Raw genomic sequence first — 14,409 nt, 5'->3', positions numbered from 1 at the left:
ATTATAAAGGAAAGCATGATAATACATATAGCTAAGGTAAGATCATACACAATTCACCCCTTCTTAATATAAGCAATTTGCATCACAACAATAATGTTAACTATCAACAATAACAATGTATTCAAGTTTACAAGTATGTCATTCAAGCACATAATAACATACACTACATAATCACAACGGAAATTAATACAACTATCAACAATGGCAAAACATGGTTCATATATTCCACATATATACATATATCAATAATAACTATAAATTCGCATTCTCATCATATATGTTTCACTTACATATATTACATCTACACACATCAACAATTCATATCAAATGAATTCAACTTCGCAAACTATGCATTCACACATCATAACATTCACTTCATAAACACAGCAATTCAAAATGCAATTCAATATGAGACTCAAACTATGAAAATTAATGTTGTACCATTCGGAGTAAACTCCCAAATTTATCAATTTCCATTAATTTCGAGGCATCAACGCAACAACTCTATCATCGTTGCCATTAAAGGCCAACTCTAACAATGTTATGCTATGCGACACAATGATGCAACATCCACAAGTTAAACACATTACAACAACTTAAACACACAACAACAACAACTTAAATACACAACAACAACAACAACTTAAACATGCATCAACTTAAATCAACACTGGTCACTCGACCTACAACTCAAACATGTCCATATATTGAGACGATTCAACTTATTCAACATTGGACATAGGCCTACAACTTCATCAACGCATGAACCATAAGTTATAATAACAACAACTCAACAATAACAACATATTCAACTTCACAATACATCAACATCATATAATCATCCTCGTCATAACAACAACTATTCGTCATAAAGAGCATACATCATGTTATTTCAAACATAATCATTTCCAACTATACAACAATATTCACTTCATGCTTATCCACACAATACAACCTATCAAATTTGGCCATAAGGTCTACAACAACAACAAATTCAACATACTAATAACAAACATAGTTACATGTTATCCACAATTCATCGATACATAATGCACACAAACATGATTACATGTTATCAACAATTCATCACATAGCTCGCACAAACATAATTACATGTTATCGACAATTCATAAATACATAACGTACACAAACATGGTTACATATTATCAACAATTCAACATATAATGCAAACAAACATAATTACATGTCATCAACAATTCATCACAAAACACATAAGATTAATCATAAGTTATTCACACAACTACATCATAACTAATTCATATTAAAATATGATTAGAGTCAATTTCATGAGAATCTAACATAAACCCTAAAATTTTCAATTCCAAAACTAAACCCATTATTTCACTATCAATGGTTTACCCACAACAAGCACAACAATCTAATGCACATAGATTATCAATTGCACACAACTTATCACATTTATATCATCACATTCCATTAAACCATCAAATACCCAAAATTACACTTAGAAGAACATGAATATCAAGTATAAAATCTACCCACCATAACATACTATCATACAAACCTTTATCATGAAAGGAAATCACCCTTACCTTGGTAAATATTGACTCTTTCACCATAGCTCTAAGCTTTTCTCCAAAAGAAATTTTTTCTAACATCATTTGGAGACACACCTAAAAACTAGTTCGTGAATCAGCTTATCAGACGAACTTAAAACCCTCAAAATCAAAATTTCTCCGGTCAGAATTTACCTCTATGAGTCAGGAATGTTATGCCCATGTACCGCAGCGACCCAATGGTTGGATTGAGAGATATGCCCGTTTTGTCAAGGTGATTCTATGTTGAAACTTGTTGCGAAAATTGAGGCTTCCTCCATAATTTTTCTTCTTCTCTCAAGTGTTCCTCCGCTCTTTCTCTTCTCTCTCCTTTCTCCCCCAATATGATTTATGAGACTCCAACTCTAAAACCCTAACTTTCTACTCTTACTATCTCTCTTATGTCAATTGGGCTTAACTCACCAATCCATCCATTATGTTCGATCACTTAGGCCCGTTTAGTTATATCTCTCTAATAACTCAATTAAGTCAAACAACACAAACACTCACATAATTAAATATTTAAATAATTATTATATCACATAATAACTAAATAAATAAGTAATAATTAAAAACACCAAATAATATAATTACTAATATAATTAATAAAAATATTAATAAAATTCGGGATGTTACATTTTCGGTTAAGGAGTTAAGAAAACAACTCTTGAGATTCGGTATTGGATCATTCTTACAATATTTCATAAAACATGGATTAAAGGTTTTTACAAGGCAATTCATACATCTCACCCTATCATGCTTTCTTATATCGCCTACAAAACCATTTTACATTTTGATTTAATTTGCTATTGTAATCATTATTCCTAAACAATCAACAAACCTCCATCTTATTTTGTTCAATTGAGTAATCATAATAACTTATATTTCCTACGCAGTCCTCGAGATAGATACTCGGGATAACCTCTATTATTACTACATCGGTAAACATAGTACACTTACTAATTTCTTGATAAAAATGTGATAGTATTTCTATGGACTTTGTGTTAGGTTTGCCTAGGACACCGAGTAATTATGATACAATTTGGGTTATTATGGATAGATTGACAAAATCTACTCACTTTATTCCGATGAAGATTGATTATCCGATGGAGAGGCTTGCGAAGCTTAATGTAGAGAGGGTTGTTTGTTGTCATGGTATCCCGTCGAGTATTGTGTCCGATAGGTATCACAGGTTTACTTCAAGATTTAGGGAACGTTTGCAAGGTGCTTTGGGTACTAAGTTACGCTTGAGTTCAACTTATCATCTGCAGACAGATGGTCAGACTGAGAAGACGATTATGTCGCTTGAGGATCTTTTTAATGCTTGTGTTTTGGAACAAGGAGGTGTTTGGGAAAGTTATTTGGATTTAATTGAGTTTACTTATAATGACAGTTTCCATTCGAGTATTGGAATGACACCGTTTGAAGCTTTGTATAGTAGAAGGTGTAGGACGCCTTTGTGTTAGTACGAGTCGGGAGAAAGTGATGTGGTTGAACTGAGATAGCTCAGTAGACTACATATAAGATTAAGACAATTCAGGAGAAAATGAAGGCTTCTCAGAGTCATCAGAAGAGATATCATGATAAAAGGCGGAAAGCGCTTGAGTTTGAGGTTGGAGATCATGTATTTCTTATAGTTGCTCCGGTAACAAGCGTTGGAAGAGCGTTGAAGTCGCGTAAGTTGACGCCATGATTTATTTGTCCTTATGGGATATTGAAGAGAGTATATGAAATGGCTTATCAGTTTGTTATACCGTCGCCACTTGCTAATCTTCACATTGTGTTTCATGTGTCTCAAGTGAGGAGGTACATTACGGATCCTTCGTATGTAGTCCAAGTAGATGATATGCAAGTGAGGAATAACCTTACTGTGGAGACATTGCCTATGCGGATAGAGGATCAAGAGTTGAAACAATTTCTTGGTAAAGAGATTGCTTTGGTGAAGTTCATTTAGGGAGGACCAACAGGTGAGAATGTGATTTAGGAACTCGAGAGTAAGATGAAGGAGTCATATCTCAAGATGTTTGTTTGAGGTAATTTTCGAGGACGAAAATCTTTTAATTGGGGAGAGTTGTAACATCCCATTTTTAGCATTTATTATTTTATTAATTATTTTGTTGTTTTTTTTATTTTATTAATTATTATATGGTATGAGTATTGATTAAATAAGTGTTTTGTGGTATTTAGTGATGATTGTGACTTGGGTTGGTAAGTGTGAAAATGAGAAAATGATGATTTGGGTCTAATGTTGGTTAGAATGACAAATAGAGGAGGTGTTATTTGTTAATCCCATTAGTGAAATAAAGAGATAGTAAGATTTCACAAAACAAGAAAATAGAAAGATGGTGAGAGAAGTGAAGAAAAGAGGAAAAAGAAGAGAGAAGAGAAGAGAAAGGAAGAAAAGCAGAGGAGGCTAACCCTAGGGGGATAAATCACTAGGGTAAGGGTGGGTTTTCTTGAATTATGGGATAAATCACTAGGGTAAGGGTGGGTTTTCTTGAATTATGGGTTTACATAGTGATATGTAATGGTTAGAAATGTGTTAGGATTGGGAAATTTGTTGATTCTAGTTTTAACATGTTAGGTTTTGATTGAGATTTCATGAAATTGGTGATTGAAGCAAGTTTGGATGTTAATACTTATTATTAAATGATGTCTACATGTTAGAATATTTCTATTTCATGAGATTGTGAATTGTTCATCATTTTCATATTTTTGAATGTTAGGGTTTGAAATGAGATGATGAAATCAATGTCATAAATTATTGTTTGTATGATGCTAAATGATCTTAGATGTTGTGTACATGTTAGAATAACTTATTTCCACGATTAAATTGCTGTTTTGGTTGGTTTTCGGTGAAGATTTTTCATGAGGCAGGATGCTGTCTACGCAGAAACTTATCTGCATAATCGCGTGTTCTCTTAGCAAGGTCTAGACGAAAATTTTTTATATTTTTGGGAATTTATTGGATCATGTATGCTTATGATTTAACATGAATTTTGGTAAATTTTCCATAATTTTTTGGAATTGTTTGATTGGCTTTTGATTCGATTTCTTGAGATAACATGGCACTTGAATTTCCATGTATGTATGTTCTGAAATGCAATTACTTAAGAATAAAATGGTTGAGCTATGTTTTGCTACTTGTTATTGATGATGTGTTTATTGGTGATGTGTTGTGTAGATGCTTTCATAGGTATTTGATAACATGAAATTGTGTATGTTTGTGCAAATTGTGGCGAATTCATATGTGAAGAATTGGTGAGATATATGCTTGTACGATTAAGATTTGGTGGTCTTAATTTCATATATTTGTTGTTTTTACACATGCATTCATGGGAGGCTGATGTCTGATTGGTGGTTCTGGTCCTATGCTGGGGATTTGGAACGTGGAATTATATGTTCATAATTGGTGGTTCTGATACCATGGCGGGGATATGGAACGAGGTGAACATGGTGTTCACAATTGGTACCACATGCATTTGCATTGAGTTGCATTGGATTCACATGTGTCAATGTGAATTTCATTTGGTGTGTTTGTGTTCTAATTGAGTGATTGGGAACTTGATTGATACTATTTATTGGATTACTTAATATCTTGAATTGTTTGAGCCATGTCGTATTTGTAATCGTATAATATGTATTTTATAACGTGTTGAATACATGTATACTTGAAGTGTGTACAATTCTCTTGTTGTTTGTGATACACATTTCTTATTATTACATATTTCCATAATGATATGAATTCTCACCCTTCTGTTGAAATGATGTTTTGTACGACATTGCTCAGGTATCGAAGAGTAGAGGTGCCATTGCTTTCCAGGATTTAGCCGATGAGCTTTTATCCTGTTTTATCATTTTTTTAGATGGATATTAGTCCCATCCTATGGATATGTAACACTTGGGGTTGTATGTTTTGTTCATGTTTATGTTTGAGAGATATTGTATGACTCTCTTTTTATTTTTGAACATGTTTGATTTATGAGATGGTGGCCTTAGGGCCTAGTGCTTATAGGCCTGAGATAGTATATTGAGATATTGTTATTGGTATCATTTTCTAATTTCCGCTGTGATGTGCATATGAAATATGATATTCAAATGTATGTTATGATCATGACCATCGGTTTCATTTCCTTTTGTTTTGTTGTATTTTTTAAATATATTTGATGCCCTCTTTGATATGCATGTTTTACTCTGATTTATGCAATATATTTGTCGTGGGATTAGAGAGTGTTACATCCATACCCTTCACACTCGTGACACAGGACTCCTTTTCCTTGATAGGACTGCTCTTCAGTTTTAGTCTTTCTCCCAACATCCTGACTATTGTTGATGTCAAGAGACTTGTTCTTGACATTTGGTTTCGACTTCCATTCCATCTTATTAAACACCTTATTAAATGGTCTACCAAGTAACACAAGGTCTTCAGATAGTTCTTCACCTCCATCTTCTGAACTTTCAGCATTGGAGACAAATTCTATACTCTTCTTCTTTTCAGATTTTTCACCAATCCCTAGTTTAAAGGTCTGAAGAGATCCCCTAAGTTCATAAACCTTCATGTTGTTTATATATTAGGATTCTTCAATGGAAGTGACCTTCATGTCAAACCTCTTAGGTATAGATTTCACAATTTTTTTAACCAGCTTGGCATCTGACATCTTCTATCCATGTGCACCAGATGCATTGTCTATTTTAATGATATTCATGTGAAATTCGTGAATACTCTCATCTTCTTTAATTATTAAGTTCTCAAACTTAGTGGTAAGAATTTGAAGTCTTAAAATATTTACCTTAGAGGTTCCTTCATGACCATTCTTCAAAATTTCCCAAGCATCTTTGGCAATAGTAAATCCACTTATTAGTCTAAAGATGTTCTTGTCCACTCCATTGAATAGCGCATCCAATGATTTTGAGTTTCCTAGAGCCGGATTATCATCTTCATCATTCTAATACGGTGGGAGAACTGACTTTTAAAAAATATGCGGATAGTAAGAGTCGCCACCGACTTTTATTTTATCCAATTAGGAAAGGAAAAAAGAACAACAAAGACCTTTAAAAGATTTTGAGTTCGGGGGTTAGGTTATATAAAGGGAAGGTTTAAGCACCCTTTGTATCCATGGTTATCCACGGGCTCTTAATTTCTTAGCTCACTTTTGAATTGTTTGATTTGTTTGAAAGAGTGTATTGTGTGTTTAGAAAAATAGTTTTAACTTTGTAATGATCCTTGTGCGGATGTATACAAATATTATCTTAAAAGATGTCTGAAGAGACGACGTTTGAAGAAACGAGATGTGAAAAGCATTTGTTGAATTGATGTAAGCAAGCACTTAAGAGTTACCTACCTGTTGCACCCCAAAATTTGCCCATCTAATTATTCTTAATTGGCTTACATACCTCATTCATTTACATCTCCATTGGGCCATTAACACATCATACATTCATCAAACAGTTATCTTGGAATTGGGATCAAGGATCTTGAAATGATAGGGTTCATATACATACTTTGAGGGTTAATCAAAAGAGCTGGTTTTGTTGCTTTGTTGCTTGAGTCACAAGGCAGTGGTTAAGAAAGGAAAGGAATTCATTTGGTTTCATCTTACAAAGTTAGGGCTGTATTCGTCATTGGTTCAAGGAAGCTCTCCAATTGATTAAGTTTGAGACGCAAGACGTTATGGTATTAGATCATTATTGGAATTGAGTTGATTTAATAAAGACTTAGAGGGGTTACACCATGGTCATGGAATTATATGCAGGACATTAATCAAATGAACGTGAATGTAAAAGATTCAACGAGGAAAAGAAGATTAATTTGAGTGAACTTGTCACTTGGATCCAAGCAACAATTTGAAAATATTTCATTCAAAGTCCAAGCTCCGAATATATTCAATATTTAAGATAAACCCATTCAAATGGTTATCAGGATTCATTACAGCTTCTTCTAAAGTTTGCTACAAGTTCATGAAAGTCAACATCGCTCACAATCATCCCAAGTTTCGAGTTCATTACAAAAGAGCATACTTCATTTACAAATTCAAGCTGAGATCATTACATTCAAATTACAAAAAAAGCTACACTTAAAAAGATTTCAAGGTCTTCCTCAAATGCACTATTTCACGTTCAAGCTTCAATCAAATCCTTTAAGCCCATTTTGTTTCATCCTCATTAGGGTGCTAGCCATACTTTTTTATGTTTCAAATTAAACCTGCATCATTAATAAACAAATCAGCCACACATACACATGTCCATAATCATTCACCATAAAAAAAAATAGTCCTTGCAACACAATGCCAAACATTCAGTTCTGACCATACATTTTGAATATCAACACACCATCAGTCCACATAAACAGGGCTGCAGAATTACATTTCAACAAATAGAGACTAATTTGCATCTCTAATCATTTTCTAACCTCTTAAAACATTCAGCCAGTTTCACTAACTGTCGCCTAATATCTATAACACAATCTCATCAACTTTAACCTTGTCACTACCCTTCCTAACCAATTTCTAACCAACCTATAACAGAATTCTAACTACCAAAAATCAGTTACAGAGTCCTAACCTCTCACTAACTAACCCATAACCAATTTTCAATAGAATTCTAACCTATAGCAGAAACAGAATGTAACAGAAAAATCAGGGAAAACTCACCTCTATATATCATCAGCATCTCCACCATTTTCAGGGTGCTCTCTCCACCTCAATTCATCATCTTCAATCATCTTCCCCTATCCTCATCACCTTGAACCTTTTCATCATTCCCCTTCAATCACCATCTTCATCCCTCATTCTTCAATCTTTATCCAACATCCATTATTCTTCATCTCTGAATAAACAATCTTGAACCAAGTTTCATCTTCACTCTACTCTCGAATCATTAATTCATCATCAACGAAATTCTGCAATTCTCCTTCGACCTTCATCCTGGAGTCAAACACTCAACTTAGCTCTCCCTTCATTCAGATTTGAATCACATATCAGAATTGACAAAAAAAAACACGCATCCATAACCGTTTCCGTTTCGGCAGAAAATCGCACAAGGCAACTCATCTGGAAATCATCGGTTCTCCCTGCAAGATTCTTCTTATCTTCATCGTCTTCAACAAGTTTCTGAAGAGGCACGCATCATTTTTCGTGTTTCTGATCCGAGCTCAACCATAGCAAGCACCGGTTCACAACAGCGAGATCATCTTCGATTTAGCTTCACGATAGAGTTTCAACCTGAAGCGCAAACAATGTTCCTCATCATTATCGCGAATCGCGGACGAAGAAGAAGAAGAAAGAGAATTGAAGCAAGAGGAATAAAACAATAAAAGAATTCGAATCATTACCTGTTTGAGGTCGCCTCTGATATCTTCTTTTTCGTTCGAACATCAATCTTCATCGAACGGAACAAAAAATGAGGGAAAAGATCGAGCAAGAAATGAAAGGGGGCGAGAGGGAACGAATTGTGGTTTTGTGTTGTGGTTCGCGATGACCGGAAGCGGTCACGGTGAAGCTTTGATCTGAAACTCATCGGGGAAGAACGAAGATAGCCGCGCCGTTTTGTGTTTTGGCCATGAGGAAGAAGAAAGCTCTTCAGAAGCTCAAGAGTCACAAAAACAAGTAACCCTAAATCCCTCTTTTCTATTAATTTGTTTTAATTGAAATTATGAACATTAATTGAATTAATCCATCAAATGTGTATAAGGTCTGAGTATTAATGATTAGAATTAACTGAATTAATCATTGTGTTAGTAAGATTATTTGGAACGGGATTAATTTAGCATAAAGTTTCACTTGAATAATCATATGGATCAAAGAAACAATTCTGTTGGGCCATAGACCCTTACGCACACCCCATTGGCCCATCACACCATAGTTTTTGCAAGAAAATAAGTCTATAACAAAAAAAAAGACAATGCTGGGCTATTTCCTTTGGGCTTGTGTGCCCTTATTTGTTTCTACACCATTATTTTCAACTCATACCCCCTGCGCCCATGACATTGTTTTGTGGCTATTAATCTGGTGGGCTAATTCCCTGGGCCTGAGCGCCCTTCTTCTGATCACACCAATAATTGCAGTTTGCACCCCCTGTTCATGTTAGATTTAGGTCTTTTCATATAGTTTTTTTTTTCATGTTATTTTAAAGTAATAAAAACACTCATTTTTAGACCTTTAATCCTACTTTTGGCACATAGAAAATAATCGTAAAAAAATATTAGTTTAGGCTTTTATTTTAATTCTTTTGCTTGATTTCTAATTCAATTTCTCCCATAAAATCAATATAGAAAATAAAAGTATTTTACTTCATTTTTGTACTATATTTTTTGGCTTGTTGCTTCATGCTTGTGTATAATTTGGTACCATTATATGATTCTCAATTTTGCTCATGTATCTTACTTATGACTTCTAATTGTGACTTTATTTTCATGTCTCTTTAATTCATAACTTTAGGTAGAAACCATGACAACATTAGAACTTAGAAGTTCCCTTCATAACATTAAGCTAGTTATTCATTTTAGGCTAGTTTTCTTCTTCTTTTTCTTTTCAACATTAAAACATTAACAAATAGATATGCGAATCACATTAAGAAAGTGATAGAGAAATGAGTGGGATTCATTCCCTAATCTGTTTCTCAATCACTTAGTGGCATAGAAATGAGTGGGATTCATTCCCTAATCTGTTTCTCGGTCACTACTTAATGAGAGAGAAATGAGTGGGATTCATTCCCTAATCTGTTTCTCGAACATTAATTAATGGGATAGAAATGAGTGGGATTCATTCCCTAATCTGTTTCTCGAACATTACATAATGGGATAGAAGTGAGTGGGATTCATTCCCTAATCTGCTTCTCGATCATTATACATTTTTATGTGATTCGAATCGCAAAGTAAATTCCCTTAAAAAACACTCAACCAAAAACACTTAAAACACTTAATAAGGGCTCAGACCTAAATCAAAGTAATGAATTGGTGCGAAGCCTTGTATTGGGTTTTGTTCATCATGGAATTACATCTAAAAGACACAAACCAAGTTTCTCTCTTCTTTCTCTTGCCTCCGAGGCATTCTTTCTCTTGCCTTCAGGGCATTCTTTCTCCTAATTGGACACGTTATTTCCGCTCCATTCCCAGCTTAAGACTCCAGAGGTCGAGCAGCGGAGTGCGGATGTAACTGTTCAACTAAAAAACACAAAAACAAACAAAAAATATTGAGCCGAACTACGGCGCTCTGATTCCTGAAAAGGATACGTAGGCATTAGGTCGCGGGGCCTAAGCGAGCCCAATTATTTATAATCCTTATTTTCCCGTGTTTCCTTTTCTTTCTTTTGCATGCATTCCCTTAGCATTAAGCTTTAGATTTATACACCCTTTAGATAGTAACAAACATAGGTGGATACCATCGAGTACGATGGGCGTGAGGGGTGCTAGCACCTTCCCCTTGCGTAATCGACTCCCGCACCTTATCTCTGGTCGAAAGACCTCGTTCTTATTCATTCCAGGTTTTCTGATATTCCTTTCCCTCGATGGGATAAATATATTAGTGGCGACTCTGTTCATTTCGCGAGCGTGCGACACTACCCTAAGTTGGTCTTTCTTGTTCTTTTACTTTCGTTAAGGGAAAGAAACTATTCATACCAATTGTTTGGGTAGGTATTCCTTTCATTGGAATTAAGCGGGTCACCGAAGGATCGTCGTATGGTCATCAAAGGCAACATGTAAGGATACCTTAGCAATCTAAGGAACAATCATCATTTTTGTAGGCAACAACCGAGGGACGAGATCATATATTCGTAGGCAACATTGAGGGTCATCGAGGGACTGTGATCTTTGTGATGATTTTTGAACCAAAGGCAACATGTGCTAAGGTATCCCTATGCTCGAGGGACTTGACTGTATTATCGAAAGGAAACAGGAAAGGGGAAACCCTTAAGGTGAGTGTGTGAGAAGTGTGTTAGATTCAGATATATTATATTGAATTAAGGTTAGCTAGCTCTTGATTTTATCTTGCCATACAATCCTATTAGCCATACATCTAAACAAGTATATTGAATTTTATATAGTGCGGAAAGTAAATGTCCTACGCTAACATTGCTTTGGGATGGGGGGTACATAACCAAAAAAACCGGGGAAGTGCGAAAGGTAAAGTGCGGAAATAAAAAACTACGCTATTACAAAAATACCTTGCGACCTATACAACAATTTCTAGAATTTTAAATAAAAACTATAAGTAAACAAACATGCGACAATCACGAAGAGTTTCGGGAGGGAGAAGAAGAATCGGGAGAAGAAATAAGGGTTTTGAATTTTTAAATGAAAAACCTAAGTTACCTAAATTTATTATTAAACCTAATTCTAAATCATTAACCTAATTAACTTAAATATGTACAATTACAATAATTAATTTAAACCTAATGTCCTAAAATTAATCTAAATCCTAATTATTAATTTAATTAAAATATTATGTTAAAACTAATTAAAACCTAAAAGAAACAATTTTTTTTTGTATTTTTAATGATTAAAACAAGATTAATAAACCTAATTCTAATAAAAATAAGAATGGAAAGAATTATAATGGGTTAGTTTGAATAAATAAATAAAGAAAAAGAACTAAAATAAAGAAAAGGTAGGAAAAAGGAGGCGTTGGATCTAGTGTTGTGAGATTCTGAGGGAGTATGGTGGACAAGCGTATTTTGAAGCCTTAGATCTAACACCAAGAGGATATAACGGCTGAAGGCGTGGGCGTGCGTTGTATCCCAACATAGCTGGGGTGCACATAATCTATGAGGTGCGTGTAATAAACAAATTATCAAAAATAATGTCTTGGGCGAGAATTGAACCCTAGTCTTTAACGTTATTTGTCCCACAAACCTGCCAACTGCACTATACACGTTAGTTGATAATAAAACCAAACAATAAAGAAAAATATTAAAACGTTAGTCAACCTTGGAATTTTCAAACGCAGTTAAACTGGGCCCCAGGAATACGCTGCAGCCAATTGGGAGAGCGGATTATGAAAAGAGTATTCATAGTTAAAACTGGGCCCCAGGAATACGCTGCAGGCAATAGGCTCAAATACCATATTGTAGTAAAGAGTATTCATAGTTAAAACACAAAGATGGAGCTGATTATGAAGGTAATCTCCCAATATGTGAGCCTTCCACACACGCGCACACACACACATATATGTATGTGTGTGTGTGTGTGTGTAAATTCACTAATAAAAGCAGTTACAAGTAATAACAATTCTACAAGTCAGTTAGTTACACCAAAAAAACCAACACCTTAAATTAGTATCTCAAGCAACTAACTTTTAAACTAACTTTAGCAAATGATCTTAATAGTGGTTTAGGCCAAGCTCATAGTGGTGAGGAACCCCACTTCAAGTTATTTTTGATATGGAGAGAATAAGCTCAAGTGAAGTGAGAAATGTTGGCTTATTTCTGGCGGCCAATGGCTTCGCTAGATACCTCACCCCTTGTCATGTGTTATCCTTCCCCACTTTTACGTAAGCTATATCCTCTTGGGGCTCAATAAAAATATATTATTACAAGTGGATAGAGTAGTCGCCATTGGTTCTTACATTATGAGGATTGAGCAGTCTCGCAGACCCTGTCATCTCCAGCGTAGAAAAGGAAGAGTTAGACGGACTAGAGATCATGATGTTGAGGTAGATGTTGTTGTTGATGATGTTAACCATCCTTCTGTTGTATGGGTAGTGCAAGAGATTATGCGGTTTGGATTTCAAAATAACAAGAAGGGTGTCCTCTGTGAGCCTAAAATCAATAAGAGATTTCACGCCGTTAAAGTACATTAATGCGAGATACCAAAATTAGGACACTGTGTAGTGTTTTTGTTAACATCATATGGGGAATATTTATACAAGTTTTTAACCATTATTCACAACACAAAAATATCGGTGCAATCACAACCCTACAAAAGTGTCGGCATAATCACAACCGCTCATAAATAACACTATCGTATTTTTAAGGTTTATGGGTAAATATTCGGTATACTGAATGTTTTGAAACATTCGATGAATCATTGATACATACCAAATATTTTAATTAATTCGGTAAAAATCAATATTGATAGCTCGTACAAAAACCAATGTTCGTGACTATCAAAAAAATAAAACAATTTTAACTATCGATTATTAATAAAATATTATGTATATGTTTACCAGAAATTTAATAATAAGTGATATGCTTGTATCTGTTTATACTAGCATTTTATAAATGGTTAATATACATAAATGCATTATTATCGACAATTTCGAAGAAGATTTCTTAACCCACCTCATAGGTATGAGCCGCACCACCGAATTGACAAAACTGCCCTCATGCTTCCGAAGATGCATCTCTGGAACCACCCCTTTTTAGTTATTTTGTTTCGTAGATGAACTTACGGAAGACTTCCGTAGATGCATCTCCAGAAGCACCCCTTATACAGAATCAGCCCAGACCCAGAAAACCAGAACAACAACATTTTTAACCATAAAAGACCCATGCATTGATTCATTGATTAATCGACATTATAACGAAATTTCAAACAGAAAATTAAGAAAACTAAGAGATCTAAGATATTACAATAGTTAAAACAATGTCATCTGATCCATGAATCATTAGACTGGAATCGACGTCGCCTTCAACTTCATCCCACCAACGTTGCTTTTCTCCGTTTCAAAATTGGTCCTTCTTCTAAGCCTCTGGATCCTTCGAATGACTTCGCCGAATTTGTACTCCCCCTCTAACTGAGGCATCAGAGTCCTCTGGATTTGGTCGAAGGTTTGGATGTTCCAAAACATAACTGGCATAAGGGGTTTGACCGAAGAGAAAATAACATGCCCATTCC

General features: G+C 34.7%; 1 long non-coding RNA gene across 1 annotated transcript; it reads right to left on the bottom strand.

Moving 5' to 3' along the window:
* Positions 1–7,466: 7,466 nt before the first annotated feature.
* On the bottom strand, positions 7,467–9,297 carry LOC131656609 (uncharacterized). The gene is made up of 3 exons (XR_009300195.1): positions 8,908–9,297; positions 8,228–8,797; positions 7,467–7,779 (listed from the first exon to the last, which is right to left on the bottom strand). It is a non-coding gene; the product is annotated as an uncharacterized LOC131656609 (long non-coding RNA).
* Between the last annotated feature and the right edge of the window lie 5,112 nt (positions 9,298–14,409).

This window comes from Vicia villosa, linkage group LG3, assembly GCF_029867415.1.
Source record: "Vicia villosa cultivar HV-30 ecotype Madison, WI linkage group LG3, Vvil1.0, whole genome shotgun sequence".
Classification (NCBI taxonomy): Eukaryota; Viridiplantae; Streptophyta; class Magnoliopsida; order Fabales; family Fabaceae; genus Vicia; species Vicia villosa.
This window is presented reverse-complemented; position numbering and strand designations above follow the sequence as displayed.